Source organism: Chiloscyllium punctatum, chromosome 36 (assembly GCF_047496795.1).
Source record: "Chiloscyllium punctatum isolate Juve2018m chromosome 36, sChiPun1.3, whole genome shotgun sequence".
NCBI classification, from domain to species: domain Eukaryota; kingdom Metazoa; phylum Chordata; class Chondrichthyes; order Orectolobiformes; family Hemiscylliidae; genus Chiloscyllium; species Chiloscyllium punctatum.
The window spans coordinates 33,500,567-33,512,612 of record NC_092774.1 but is presented as its reverse complement, the minus strand read 5'-3'; the positions used below and the strand labels follow the sequence as shown (position 1 = coordinate 33,512,612).

At 46.7% G+C, this 12,046-nt stretch overlaps 3 non-coding genes across 3 annotated transcripts; all 3 read left to right on the top strand.

Annotated features, from left to right (window-relative positions):
* The first annotated feature begins 4,494 nt into the window (after positions 1 to 4,494).
* trnan-guu (transfer RNA asparagine (anticodon GUU)) lies at positions 4,495 to 4,568 on the top strand. The gene has a single exon. It is a non-coding gene; the product is annotated as a tRNA-Asn (tRNA).
* A 3,264-nt stretch (positions 4,569 to 7,832) lies between these two features.
* On the top strand, positions 7,833 to 7,906 carry trnan-guu (transfer RNA asparagine (anticodon GUU)). Its single transcript has one exon. It is a non-coding gene; the product is annotated as a tRNA-Asn (tRNA).
* A 3,264-nt stretch (positions 7,907 to 11,170) lies between these two features.
* trnan-guu (transfer RNA asparagine (anticodon GUU)) lies at positions 11,171 to 11,244 on the top strand. Its single transcript has one exon. It is a non-coding gene; the product is annotated as a tRNA-Asn (tRNA).
* Positions 11,245 to 12,046: the final 802 nt, after the last annotated feature.

Sequence of the window (12,046 nt, the reverse complement as noted above, 5' to 3'; positions counted from 1 at the left end):
CGGGCAAACAGCAGCAGAGAGACAGAATGAGAAGCAGCTGTTCATACAGTCATAGGGATGTACAGCATGGAAACAGACCCTTCGGTCCAACCCGTCCATGCCGACCAGATATCCCAGCCCAATTTAGTCCCACCTGCCAGCACCCGGCCCATATACCTCCAAACCCTTCCTATTCATATATCCATCCAAACGCCTCTGAAATGTTGCAATTGTACCAGTCTCCGCCACTTTCTCTGGCAGCTCATTCCATACACGCACCACCCTCTGCGTGAAAAGGTTGCCGCTTAGATATCTTTTATATCTTTCTCCTCTCACCCTAAACCTATGCCCTCTAGTTCTTGACTCCCCGACCCCAGGGAAAAGGCTTTGCCTATTTATCCTATCCATGCCCCTCATAATTTTATAAACCTCCATAAAGTCACCCTTCAACCTCCGACGTTCCAGAGAAAACAGCCCCAGCCTGTTCAATGTCAACTGGACTTTCCTCTGAGCAAGACTCAACTGGTTCAAGAGGTAGGGTGGGGGCAGGGGCCCCAGCGCGCTAGCCGTGTGGCTCGTTGGTGTCGGGGTGTGATTTTTGCTTTGGGTATTCATTGACGCAGGCGTTCGAGAGATCCCGGGTTCAAATCCCGGAGGAGCCCGCGTTTCATGACTTGTGCGAAAGTGCTGTTTAATTTCCTCAAAAAGCACCTTCGTAAAACGAGGTTGGGCTCCCTGGAGAACCAATGGGACAGAAAGCAGCGAAGTGAAATGATTGGAGATAGCGTTGAAGAGGTTGACGTGAGTGGTGCAGTGTTTGAGGGATGTCAGCGATGAGGGTCGATTGGAAATTTGGGAGAGCTCTCTTCGGAGTACAGAAGTTTGAAATCTGGCCCGATTGAAGCTTTTCAAGTCATGCAAAGTCTAGACAGAGAAAGTAATGTCGTCAAAATGTTCCCACGTCTGAAAGGATCGACAACGATTCGGCAGAGTTTAAAAGTCATGAGGAAAAGAAACAAAAGTGACATTAGGAAGAACGCTTTTGAAAAGGGACTGGTTGGGGTCAGTAAATCCCAAACTGACAAAGAGGCAGATTCATTATACGCAAACGGCAAGACTTGGCCAAATGATACACGGAGTCAACGGACTCCTTTCGTGATTTGAAACGTAAGGAGTCGACGTTATGGAGCCATTTGAGATTCAAACATACAACTTTCGGATCTCGAGTCAGACGCGCTACCGTTGCGCCACAAGCTCACACATGCCCTGACGCTGAAGCTGTGCGCTTTTAATGGGGTCAGGAAAATGTTCCCCAAACGGAAATCTTCTCCACAAAGGGGTTTCTGAATTGAATGAATGTCTCACGTAAGGGACTGCGTCTGCTGAGAAGCCGAGACCAAAAGAGAAACTCGGTAGGTTTGACAGTACCTGTCAGAGAAAACAAAATTCTGAAATGTTGTCGCTGATTCTCTTTCCACAGACGTTGCCTGACCTTCTCAGTTTCTCCTGCAATTTCTAGTTTTGTTTTTTACTGAAAGTTCATTTCATCTTTTGGGACGAACCAACTGGAGTCGCCGTATGCAGATATATAACCCTTTCGAATCACTGTGACGTGATTGGAGTCAAACAAACTCTGCGATGATGCACTCTTTCTCAGCTCCACAGGCAGACAGACAAGGGGAAGGAAGCTGTAAGTGTGGTTCTGTATTCGTGGGCTGAGTGGTTAATGCGATGGACTTGAAATCCATTGCAGCTTCCCAACGCAGGTGTGAACCCTGTGGAGTACAAAATGAGAAGTGTCGTCGAAAAGAAAGGGAGTTTGCTCCCCCGCTTCTTCTTTAAGATTCAAATCAGTGGAGGGGGGAAAATATTTCACTCAAATTGGGACTGGTGGGAATCTGCAACCCACTGCCTGTTCGGGTGGAACAAGCAGATACCCTCAGAGCTTCTTTGGAGTCTATGAGCAAAGTGTTTGGAAATGAGACTAGAAGACAGACGAGCTTGTAATCGTGATCGAAATGAAGCAGGCACCTGTGGACAAAGGCGTTTCCTTTGCCAGTGAAAGATACTGCTTCACAAAGTTGGGCCTGTGGAAGGGAATCAGTGACGGTGATTATATTTGGTTGTTCACCTTGTGAATGTTCCCATTGCTGCGCATGTCCGTGTTGGCGTCAGAACTCTGCAGCATGGTGGCGTTGGATGCGCACAGGGACTGGCGCACCAAACTCCACCTACCTGTTTGAAATGCAGCTCACAGCTTCTTCACACACCCCAATTAATCTTTCTCATTGTCCTGAAGCCGGCATACGGTTTGAATTCCCGATCTGCGGGAATGAGAATCCTTACACTGTCTCGCGTCAGTAAATGTCCCTGAGAACATCTGAGTCAACTCACAGCGCAGTCAGATGAGGGGAAGCTGAAATAGCCCCACACGCTGTTTACGGGCACATCTTATTCTCCCCAACTCAACGCCTCAACCACTGCGGCTCCTGGGAGTGGAAAAGAAACAATCACCAAAACCCCTTCTAAGCTCTGTGAATCTTCAGAAAATCAGCAAACGTTCATCCCTTCGGATTTTCTATCCTAGGCTGACAGCGATGGGTTTTGTCACTCTTTTGTAGGACATTGCAAGTAGATGTTTTGCAGAATAGCACCACAATGCCATCTGATTAATCAGGACCTGGATGTTTTCGGTCTTTGAATGTCAGTGTTGTGCTGCAGAACTTTGTTGTTGCCAGTTTCTAATACTTATCTTCCCAGTCCCCTGTATCACTTGTCGAAAATGTTTAATTTGTGTCTTGTAATCCTTTCACTGTCTGCTAATGAGGATAGTGTTTCCATGTTTTACCTAAATTATCTTGACCTTGCATACCTCAAGCCTCAAGCTAATTTCACGAGAAACCCTCTCCAGTTCAAAAGCCAACTGTTAATGATGGCTCTGTTCCTTGTCACGTGTCCAATTTCAGATCGATGTTGTTAATGTCCCTTCTACTCCTTCAGATCCAGGTTTCGCTCACAGGGCTAGAACAGAACTGTCACCAAATACATTGACCAATCTACGTTCATCCTATCGATTGTATTAGCATCATCAACACTTCTCATCAAAATAACTCGAGAGACTTTCATCACAATTTTCTGTGAACAGTTCTACATTAGCTTTGCTGAATGAACCCCAAATTTCTTGAAGTGGCTCCTTATTTTCGGCCCTGATTATTAATCTCTCTACGCATGGGAATAGATCCTTCCCACCCGCTCTATCTTTCATCAAGGTGTGTAGTTCAATTCGATCTCCCATCAGCCTCCTCTGTCCTGATCAAATCCAGGGGAACAGGAAACGTTGGGACTATGGCGCGGACAGGACAAGCCCAATACTCACCTTTCCTGTTAGAACTATTCCATGAGAAAGTTTAGACCTCAACTTTGGGCGTGTAGTTGTGGCCGAACACTTAAGGTGTTGGCGTAGAGATCATTTGGGGCTCCCCGCCCAGGGTGTTAACCTGCTGGCTATGCTTTCTTCACTGGCGATTTTAAATAACTTCCTGTTGGTTGCATTATCGCTCAATCTTCACAAAACCCGTCTCAATAAAGACCCGTTTTCTCATGTCTGGGAATTGATTGCCATGCAGGAAACTCGGGTTCTGAACAAACAACGTATCAGACTCACAACGTCAGCTCTGTTTACCTTTCCACAGATGCTGCTCGACCTGTTGGCTTTCTGCAGTATTCTCTGTGTTTATTAGGCACAAGTGCTGCTTTTCATTCAAGAACTTCAATCCCTGTCCTCTGGTAACTGACTCTGGTCAGTGGCAATTGGTTCTTCTGATCATTAATCTGCCCATTCCCAACGCTTCTTCTCCCATCATGACCAACAGCCCCAGGAAATCTCCAGTTATCCTTGTTTGCTCCAAAGCGAACATTCTCAACATTGGGAATGTCTCCCCAAAATGGAAATTCCTCATCCCTGGACATGAGACAAGGCGTACAATTGGGAAGAGATTTTGGCAAAATATTGTCAGTTAGGAAATGGAAAAATGTTCAAATGTTCATGAAGCAAAACAGAAATCCCAGTCTCCAGCTTTGTGAACCTTTAGAAACACTTTGGGAAGCGGATTTGGAGGAGAATGAAAGATGACCTGTCCGACAGTCCAGACACCGTCCCCTTGTTGAAGAGGCCGGGAGGTTGATTCTGATGTTCTCGGCACACGAACTGATCTGAGACATTGAAAGAATTGTCGTTCGTGTACATCAGGAATTCAAACCCCTTCTCGCCTCCGAGCCAATGAGAGAACTCGGGAACAGGCAAAACACTGAAAGGCTCGAAGGGCGACGGCCCCGGAGTAAGAAAGCTAGTTCCTCGTGACATGGATGTGTCTGCAGACAGCCCCCGGTATCTCCAGAATGCATCTCCCAGGCTTGATTATGGAAAAGTTAAACTGATAGACGACAATTGTAATTCTTGGCGGGGAGGCTGAATTATAAAATCACTAAGCGATGGTGCCGCCCCCATCTGCACCTGTCTCTGTGGCGCAATTGGTCAGCGCGTTCGGCTGTTAACCGAAAGGTTGGTGGTTCGAGCCCACCCAGGGGGGGTGTGTTCGCTGCTCTCCTTTGGCTTCGAAGCTGTGCGCTTTTAATGGTGTCAGGAGAATGTTCCCCAAACGGAAATCTTCTCCACACAGGGGGGTTGCGAGTTGACTTCATGTCTTACCTAAGGGACTGCGTATGCTGAGAAGACGAGACCCAAACAGAAAATCAACAGGTTTGACAGTACCCGTCGGAGCAAACAAAATTCTGAAATGTTGCCTCTGATTCTCTTTCCACAGATGTTGCCTGCCCTGCTGAATTCCTCCTGCAATTTCTCACTGAAAGTTCATTTCATCTTTTCGGGAGAAACACCGAAATATCTGCAAACACCATGTGCAGATATTTAACCCTTTCGAATCACTGCGAAGTGATTGGAGTCAAACAAACTCTGCGATGATTCACTCTTTCTCAGCTCCACAGGCAGACAGACCTGGGAAGTCAAACTGTCAGTGTGGTACTGAATCGTGGGCCGAGTGGTTGATGCGATGGACTTGAAATCCATTGCGGCTTCCCCACGCAGGTGTGAACCCTGCCGAGTACAAAATGAGAAGTGTCGTCGAAAAGAAAGGGAGTTTGCTCCCCCGCTTCTTCTTTAAGATTCAAATCAGTGGAGGGGGAAAAACATTTCACTCAAATTGGGACTGGTGGGAATCTGCAACCCACTGCCTGTTCGGGTGGAACAAGCAGATACCCTCAGAGCTTCTTTGGAGGCTATGAGCAAAGTGTTTGGAAATGAGACTAGAAGAGTGAGGGGCTTGAAATCGTGATCGAAATGAAGCAGGTACCTGTGGACAAAGGCGTTTCCTTTGCCAGTGAAAGATACTGCTTCACAAAGTTGGGCCTGTGGAAGGGAATCAGTGACGGTGATTATATTTGGTTGTTCACCTTGTGAATGTTCCCATTGCTGCGCATGTCCGTGTTGGCGTCAGAACTCTGCAGCATGGTGGCGTTGGATGCGCACAGGGACTGGCGCACCAAACTCCACCTACCTGTTTGAAATGCAGCTCACAGCTTCTTCACACACCCCAATTAATCTTTCTCATTGTCCTGAAGCCGGCATACGGTTTGAATTCCCGATCTGCGGGAATGAGAATCCTTACACTGTCTCGCGTCAGTAAATGTCCCTGAGAACATCTGAGTCAACTCACAGCGCAGTCAGATGAGGGGAAGCTGAAATAGCCCCACACGCTGTTTACGGGCACATCTTATTCTCCCCAACTCAACGCCTCAACCACTGCGGCTCCTGGGAGTGGAAAAGAAACAATCACCAAAACCCCTTCTAAGCTCTGTGAATCTTCAGAAAATCAGCAAACGTTCATCCCTTCGGATTTTCTATCCTAGGCTGACAGCGATGGGTTTTGTCACTCTTTTGTAGGACATTGCAAGTAGATGTTTTGCAGAATAGCACCACAATGCCATCTGATTAATCAGGACCTGGATGTTTTCGGTCTTTGAATGTCAGTGTTGTGCTGCAGAACTTTGTTGTTGCCAGTTTCTAATACTTATCTTCCCAGTCCCCTGTATCACTTGTCGAAAATGTTTAATTTGTGTCTTGTAATCCTTTCACTGTCTGCTAATGAGGATAGTGTTTCCATGTTTTACCTAAATTATCTTGACCTTGCATACCTCAAGCCTCAAGCTAATTTCACGAGAAACCCTCTCCAGTTCAAAAGCCAACTGTTAATGATGGCTCTGTTCCTTGTCACGTGTCCAATTTCAGATCGATGTTGTTAATGTCCCTTCTACTCCTTCAGATCCAGGTTTCGCTCACAGGGCTAGAACAGAACTGTCACCAAATACATTGACCAATCTACGTTCATCCTATCGATTGTATTAGCATCATCAACACTTCTCATCAAAATAACTCGAGAGACTTTCATCACAATATTCTGTGAACAGTTCTACATTAGCTTTGCTGAATGAACCCCAAATTTCTTGAAGTGGCTCCTTATTTTCCGTCCTGATTATTAATCTCTCTCCGCATGGGAATGGATCCTTCCATCCCGCTCTATCTCTCATCAATGTGTGTAGTTCAATTCGATCTCCCATCAGCCTCCTCTGTCCTGATCAAATCCAGGGGAACAGGAAACGTTGGGACTATGGCGCGGACAGGACAAGCCCAATACTCACCTTTCCTGTTAGAACTATTCCATGAGAAAGTTTAGACCTCAACTTTGGGCGTGTAGTTGTGGCCGAACACTTAAGGTGTTGGCGTAGAGATCATTTGGGGCTCCCCGCCCAGGGTGTTAACCTGCTGGCTATGCTTTCTTCACTGGCGATTTTAAATAACTTCCTGTTGGTTGCATTATCGCTCAATCTTCACAAAACCCGTCTCAATAAAGACCCGTTTTCTCATGTCTGGGAATTGATTGCCATGCAGGAAACTCGGGTTCTGAACAAACAACGTATCAGACTCACAACGTCAGCTCTGTTTACCTTTCCACAGATGCTGCTCGACCTGTTGGCTTTCTGCAGTATTCTCTGTGTTTATTAGGCACAAGTGCTGCTTTTCATTCAAGAACTTCAATCCCTGTCCTCTGGTAACTGACTCTGGTCAGTGGCAATTGGTTCTTCTGATCATTAATCTGCCCATTCCCAACGCTTCTTCTCCCATCATGACCAACAGCCCCAGGAAATCTCCAGTTATCCTTGTTTGCTCCAAAGCGAACATTCTCAACATTGGGAATGTCTCCCCAAAATGGAAATTCCTCATCCCTGGACATGAGACAAGGCGTACAATTGGGAAGAGATTTTGGCAAAATATTGTCAGTTAGGAAATGGAAAAATGTTCAAATGTTCATGAAGCAAAACAGAAATCCCAGTCTCCAGCTTTGTGAACCTTTAGAAACACTTTGGGAAGCGGATTTGGAGGAGAATGAAAGATGACCTGTCCGACAGTCCAGACACCGTCCCCTTGTTGAAGAGGCCGGGAGGTTGATTCTGATGTTCTCGGCACACGAACTGATCTGAGACATTGAAAGAATTGTCGTTCGTGTACATCAGGAATTCAAACCCCTTCTCGCCTCCGAGCCAATGAGAGAACTCGGGAACAGGCAAAACACTGAAAGGCTCGAAGGGCGACGGCCCCGGAGTAAGAAAGCTCGTTCCTCGTGACATGGATGTGTCTGCAGACAGCCCCCGGTATCTCCAGAATGCATCTCCCAGGCTTGATTATGGAAAAGTTAAACTGATAGACGACAATTGTAATTCTTGGCGGGGAGGCTGAATTATAAAATCACTAAGCGATGGTGCCGCCCCCATCTGCACCTGTCTCTGTGGCGCAATTGGTCAGCGCATTCGGCTGTTAACCGAAAGGTTGGTGGTTCGAGCCCACCCAGGGGCGGTGTGTTCGCTGCTCTCCTTTGGCTTCGAAGCTGTGCGCTTTTAATGGGGTCAGGAGAATGTTCCCCAAACGGAAATCTTCTCCACACAGGGGGGTTGCGAGTTGACTTCATGTCTTACCTAAGGGACTGCGTATGCTGAGAAGACGAGACCCAAACAGAAAATCAACAGGTTTGACAGTACCCGTCGGAGCAAACAAAATTCTGAAATGTTGCCTCTGATTCTCTTTCCACAGATGTTGCCTGCCCTGCTGAATTCCTCCTGCAATTTCTCACTGAAAGTTCATTTCATCTTTTCGGGAGAAACACCGAAATATCTGCAAACACCATGTGCAGATATTTAACCCTTTCGAATCACTGCGAAGTGATTGGAGTCAAACAAACTCTGCGATGATTCACTCTTTCTCAGCTCCACAGGCAGACAGACCTGGGAAGTCAAACTGTCAGTGTGGTACTGAATCGTGGGCCGAGTGGTTGATGCGATGGACTTGAAATCCATTGCGGCTTCCCCACGCAGGTGTGAACCCTGCCGAGTACAAAATGAGAAGTGTCGTCGAAAAGAAAGGGAGTTTGCTCCCCCGCTTCTTCTTTAAGATTCAAATCAGTGGAGGGGGAAAAACATTTCACTCAAATTGGGACTGGTGGGAATCTGCAACCCACTGCCTGTTCGGGTGGAACAAGCAGATACCCTCAGAGCTTCTTTGGAGGCTATGAGCAAAGTGTTTGGAAATGAGACTAGAAGAGTGAGGGGCTTGAAATCGTGATCGAAATGAAGCAGGTACCTGTGGAAAAAGGCGTTTCCTTTGCCAGTGAAAGATACTGCTTCACAAAGTTGGGCCTGTGGAAGGGAATCAGTGACGGTGATTATATTTGGTTGTTCACCTTGTGAATGTTCCCATTGCTGCGCATGTCCGTGTTGGCGTCAGAACTCTGCAGCATGGTGGCGTTGGATGCGCACAGAGACTGGCGCACCAAACTCCACCTACCTGTTTGAAATGCAGCTCACAGCTTCTTCACACACCCCAATTAATCTTTCTCATTGTCCTGAAGCCGGCATACGGTTTGAATTCCCGATCTGCGGGAATGAGAATCCTTACACTGTCTCGCGTCAGTAAATGTCCCTGAGAACATCTGAGTCAACTCACAGCGCAGTCAGATGAGGGGAAGCTGAAATAGCCCCACACGCTGTTTACGGGCACATCTTATTCTCCCCAACTCAACGCCTCAACCACTGCGGCTCCTGGGAGTGGAAAAGAAACAATCACCAAAACCCCTTCTAAGCTCTGTGAATCTTCAGAAAATCAGCAAACGTTCATCCCTTCGGATTTTCTATCCTAGGCTGACAGCGATGGGTTTTGTCACTCTTTTGTAGGACATTGCAAGTAGATGTTTTGCAGAATAGCACCACAATGCCATCTGATTAATCAGGACCTGGATGTTTTCGGTCTTTGAATGTCAGTGTTGTGCTGCAGAACTTTGTTGTTGCCAGTTTCTAATACTTATCTTCCCAGTCCCCTGTATCACTTGTCGAAAATGTTTAATTTGTGTCTTGTAATCCTTTCACTGTCTGCTAATGAGGATAGTGTTTCCATGTTTTACCTAAATTATCTTGACCTTGCATACCTCAAGCCTCAAGCTAATTTCACGAGAAACCCTCTCCAGTTCAAAAGCCAACTGTTAATGATGGCTCTGTTCCTTGTCACGTGTCCAATTTCAGATCGATGTTGTTAATGTCCCTTCTACTACTTCAGATCCAGGTTTCGCTCACAGGGCTAGAACAGAACTGTCACCAAATACATTGACCAATCTACGTTCATCCTATCGATTGTATTAGCATCATCAACACTTCTCATCAAAATAACTCGAGAGACTTTCATCACAATTTTCTGTGAACAGTTCTACATTAGCTTTGCTGAATGAACCCCAAATTTCTTGAAGTGGCTCCTTATTTTCGGTCCTGATTATTAATCTCTCTACGCATGGGAATGGATCCTTCCCAGCCGCTCGATCTCTCATCAATGTGTGTAGTTCAATTCGATCTCCCATCAGCCTCCTCTGCCCTGATCAAATCCAGGGGAACAGGAAACGTTGGGACTATGGCGCGGACAGGACAAGCCCAATACTCACCTTTCCTGTTAGAACTATTCCATGAGAAAGTTTAGACCTCAACTTTGGGCGTGTAGTTGTGGCCGAACACTTAAGGTGTTGGCGTAGAGATCATTTGGGGCTCCCCGCCCAGGGTGTTAACCTGCTGGCTATGCTTTCTTCACTGGCGATTTTAAATAACTTCCTGTTGGTTGCATTATCGCTCAATCTTCACAAAACCCGTCTCAATAAAGACCCGTTTTCTCATGTCTGGGAATTGATTGCCATGCAGGAAACTCGGGTTCTGAACAAACAACGTATCAGACTCACAACGTCAGCTCTGTTTACCTTTCCACAGATGCTGCTCGACCTGTTGGCTTTCTGCAGTATTCTCTGTGTTTATTAGGCACAAGTGCTGCTTTTCATTCAAGAACTTCAATCCCTGTCCTCTGGTAACTGACTCTGGTCAGTGGCAATTGGTTCTTCTGATCATTAATCTGCCCATTCCCACCGCTTCTTCTCCCATCATTACCAACAGCCCCAGGAAATCTCCAGTTATCCTTGTTTGCTCCAAAGCGAACATTCTCAACATTGGGAATGTCTCCCCAAAATGGAAATTCCTCATCCCTGGACATGAGACAAGGCGTACAATTGGGAAGAGATTTTGGCAAAATATTGTCAGTTAGGAAATGGAAAAATGTTCAAATGTTCATGAAGCAAAACAGAAATCCCAGTCTCCAGCTTTGTGAACCTTTAGAAACACTTTGGGAAGCGGATTTGGAGGAGAATGAAAGATGACCTGTCCGACAGTCCAGACACCGTCCCCTTGTTGAAGAGGCCGGGAGGTTGATTCTGATGTTCTCGGCACACGAACTGATCTGAGACATTGAAAGAATTGTCGTTCGTGAACATCAGGAATTCAAACCCCTTCTCGCCTCCGAGCCAATGAGAGAACTCGGGAACAGGCAAAACACTGAAAGGCTCGAAGGGCGACGGCCCCGGAGTAAGAAAGCTAGTTCCTCGTGACATGGATGTGTCTGCAGACAGCCCCCGGTATCTCCAGAATGCATCTCCCAGGCTTGATTATGGAAAAGTTAAACTGATAGACGACAATTGTAATTCTTGGCGGGGAGGCTGAATTATAAAATCACTAAGCGATGGTGCCGCCCCCATCTGCACCTGTCTCTGTGGCGCAATTGGTCAGCGCGTTCGGCTGTTAACCGAAAGGTTGGTGGTTCGAGCCCACCCAGGGGCGGTGTGTTCGCTGCTCTCCTTTGGCTTCGAAGCTGTGCGCTTTTAATGGGGTCAGGAGAATGTTCCCCAAACGGAAATCTTCTCCACACAGGGGGGTTGCGAGTTGACTTCATGTCTTACCTAAGGGACTGCGTATGCTGAGAAGACGAGACCCAAACAGAAAATCAACAGGTTTGACAGTACCCGTCGGAGCAAACAAAATTCTGAAATGTTGCCTCTGATTCTCTTTCCACAGATGTTGCCTGCCCTGCTGAATTCCTCCTGCAATTTCTCACTGAAAGTTCATTTCATCTTTTCGGGAGAAACACCGAAATATCTGCAAACACCATGTGCAGATATTTAACCCTTTCGAATCACTGCGAAGTGATTGGAGTCAAACAAACTCTGCGATGATTCACTCTTTCTCAGCTCCACAGGCAGACAGACCTGGGAAGTCAAACTGTCAGTGTGGTACTGAATCGTGGGCCGAGTGGTTGATGCGATGGACTTGAAATCCATTGCGGCTTCCCCACGCAGGTGTGAACCCTGCCGAGTACAAAATGAGAAGTGTCGTCGAAAAGAAAGGGAGTTTGCTCCCCCGCTTCTTCTTTAAGATTCAAATCAGTGGAGGGGGAAAAACATTTCACTCAAATTGGGACTGGTGGGAATCTGCAACCCACTGCCTGTTCGGGTGGAACAAGCAGATACCCTCAGAGCTTCTTTGGAGGCTATGAGCAAAGTGTTTGGAAATGAGACTAGAAGAGTGAGGGGCTTGAAATCGTGATCGAAATGAAGCAGGTACCTGTGGAAAAAGGCGTTTCCTT